The sequence below is a fragment of the Micropterus dolomieu genome, linkage group LG08 (genome assembly GCF_021292245.1).
Source record: "Micropterus dolomieu isolate WLL.071019.BEF.003 ecotype Adirondacks linkage group LG08, ASM2129224v1, whole genome shotgun sequence".
Taxonomy (NCBI): Eukaryota; Metazoa; Chordata; class Actinopteri; order Centrarchiformes; family Centrarchidae; genus Micropterus; species Micropterus dolomieu.
This window is the reverse complement of record NC_060157.1, coordinates 1244081-1247421: the sequence shown is the minus strand read 5'-3', so window position 1 is coordinate 1247421 and position 3341 is coordinate 1244081. Positions and strand designations below refer to the sequence as shown.

General features: G+C 34.9%; 1 long non-coding RNA gene across 2 annotated transcripts in view; it reads right to left on the bottom strand.

The window, feature by feature from the left end:
• Positions 1-509: 509 nt before the first annotated feature.
• The window catches only part of LOC123975543, an 8802-nt gene continuing 5970 nt past the window's right edge, over positions 510-3341 (bottom strand). Inside the window, exons 2-4 of one of the 2 annotated variants that reach the window (XR_006826082.1) lie at positions 1957-2011; positions 1337-1421; positions 510-739 (exon numbers count right to left, since the gene is read on the bottom strand). This is a non-coding gene — a long non-coding RNA (uncharacterized LOC123975543). Of the gene's footprint in view, positions 740-1336; positions 1422-1956; positions 2425-3341 lie in introns of those variants that run through there. The other variant, XR_006826083.1, reaches the window with a different exon arrangement.

Here is a 3341-nt window from a genome sequence, read left to right as displayed (position 1 = left end):
GATCCTGAACTCTGAACTTGAAAGAATGCATTTCTGCTTATTTAACTCCTAAATCTAAAAGCAAGAATATTATTTAATCTTTGTCTCATTACTTAATTATCTCTGATGAATCTGAAACAGTTTGTTAACCAACCAGCAGCCGGGTGCGTTCAGGGACACGTCTGCTCAGAGACATGTTGGACCAGCAGGTGGCAGCAGAGCGAGCTTCTTCATGCTCACACAGTTTTCTACATTTTATTCTTCACACACATTTTGCTCAGAACCAGAACAAGAGTTTCATACTGAACAATAAACATAAGAGTTGCTTCCAGGTGATGTTTGATGTTTGGGTTAACTTGCAAAGCTGCAGGTTCACATTTTAAATTTCAGCAAGGAAAAAACTGGTAATATGGATTTATTTATTTTTTATTTGGGAAGGGAAAATGTACATCGATTAACATTCTAACAATGTTTCATCCGCAGTCTCACTGCCTGAAAGCCATCCTAACATAATAAAATTAATACAATACAGTTTACAATAGTTAAATAGTGTTAAAACACATATACAGTACAGTTTAACAACATGAGCAGATAAAATCAAAAAAAAGTAGATGATACATGTAGATGAAAAGGTGGATAAAATCAGCATCAGTGTTCGTTATCAATGAGCCGTTTCTTAATATTACCCTCAAATGAGTAATTGGAAGGGGACATAAAGGCCTCGTTCATGTAGTTTTCATGTAGTGACGTGACACTGCTCCTAATGAAGAGAAATAAATCCAATAAACAGAAATAATATAAAACTAACTTACAAACTGAACAAATATCCTGTGAATTCAAACTGTTTTAGTTCCACGTCTAAACATGATCGTGGACAGGACACGCTAATCCACAAAGAGACGACTTAATAGAAAAGATATTAAATTAAACAGACACATTTTTCCCTGGGTTTTGACTCTCACGCTACAATCTCCCACCATCCTTACTGTGGGAGGCCCAACTCAGGGCTGAAATGCGCACCATTGTCTTCTCTCCATTGTTCATCTACAGTTAATATTCTCCTAAAAAAAGCAAGGGTTTGTGGTAAAAGCTGCAAACACCATCTATCATAAAGAGCATTAACAGTAGGAGGTGTGTGTGTTTCTGTGGTTTACAGTTAGGCATGTGCAGTGTGTGTGCAAAGTGCAAATATACTGTAAAGTTGTCAGATGAGTTCATTTCAATGATCTGCAGTTTATATAAATACACAGTGTGAACACTCACAGCGTGCAACAGGGGAAAGAATTAAAGAAGTGAAACACATGTGAGATGACGTGTTGTTTCCAATATTGGTGTAACCGTCTGTCTGAGGACTTACGGTGAGTGTGTCACTTTTGTGTCGACGGTGTGGAAGGACGGCACGACCACACAGGACTTGTTCTCGCTCTGGTTCTTCTTTTATTCTGGTATAAAAGTCAACAGCACGCAGTCAGTAACTGTGTGTTATGCAACTGCAACCATCAGATCTCTAGCTTGGAAGTGTTTCCTTTTGCACAAAAGACTGACATAAAATACATTTTCACACTACAACAGTATTACAGTGTTTTTCTGTCCATACTAGTGTAAACCAAACACAGGATCGTATAGTGGTAATATTATGTATGATTTCTAAAGAGCATCTAGACAATGAGAGCAATTTTCTTCTATACTCACAATAGAATCCTCAAACATTTTGTTCATTGACAATTAATAAAACAACATTTCATATTTTATACAGTGCAACATGTTACTGCCATTGTACAAAAACCTCGCATTACTTCTACACTTGACCACGTCTTTCTAGAATTCCACAATTGGTCATAAATAAAATGTCACCATTAACTCATTGAAGACAACAAAAGTTTTCATTTCACAAAATACCACAATAAATTCTAGCATTGGAAAAGCGAGGTTTTCATGCAATGACAATATGTGAAACCTGCATTTAACAAAGCCTACCTGGTATAAAAATCACAGTCAGTAACTGTGTGTTATGCAACTGCAACCATCAGATCTGTTTAAAAAGGAACAGAACAATTATCATCCAAAATAACTACGAAAAACATCACGGTCGGGGAGCAAGCAGGTGTCTGGCTAACCAGCTAATGTTAGCTCAACATAAAAAGTGCTACTTTATTCATAAGTTATTATTTCTGCACCTACGTAACTTTCATATTACATACTAGTGGTGCTTACAGTCAAAATGCATGTTACTGATAGTCAGTTGCGCTATTAACCCAGCAGGTGAATCCAAAACTACATAACGTAACACAAGCACATCAATTTTGTAGAAATTCACAAGAGATTATTTCCAACTCTGTTACATTGGCCCCTAAAGAATGACCCCTAAACCGGACCTCAATCCTGGTTCTAATCTGAGTCTTCGGGACAAAATGTCCTCACAGTACAAACAAGTCCTCAGGCCAAAGATCTTTAACTCAGCTGAACTAACGGTGCGTTCAAACAGGACACCAGGAAGGAAAGTGTGAGCGTTTGTGTGTGTGGGGGGTGTCCCTGCTGACATACACAAACACACACTCATTTGTGTGTGATGTCAGATTACAGTAAGAACTTCACGCTTGCCGTAGTTCAAACAGGGAAGTGATTCACTTCAGTCAGAGCGGAGAGAAAGTCTTCATTCAGGACTTCCTGTAAAAAAAATAAGTCCCCACAGATACAGAAGTATACAACTGTGTTTATATATTGTTAAATACTCAGTATAACACTGTGTTTATATATTGTTAAATACTCAGTATAACACTGTGTTTATATATTGTTAAATACTCAGTATACGATGTGTTTATATATTGTTAAATACTCAGTATAACACTGTGTTTATATATTGTTAAATACTCAGTATACGATGTGATTATATATTGTTAAATACTCAGTATAACACTGTGTTTATATATTGTTAAATACTCAGTATACGATGTGATTATATATTGTTAAATACTCAGTATAACACTGTGTTTATATATTGTTAAATACTCAGTATACGATGTGTTTATATATTGTTAAATACTCAGTATACGATGTGTTTATATATTGTTAAATACTCAGTATACGATGTGTTTATATATTGTTAAATACTCAGTATACGCTGTGTTTATATATTGTTAAATACTCAGTATACGATCTGTTTATATATTGTTAAATACTCAGTATAACACTGTGTTTATATATTGTTATATACTCAGTATAACGCTGTGTTTATATATTGTTAAATACTCAGTATAACACTGTGTTTATATATTGTTAAATACTCAGTATAACACTGTTTATATATTGTTATATACTCAGTATAACACTGTTTATATATTGTTATATACTGAGTATAACAC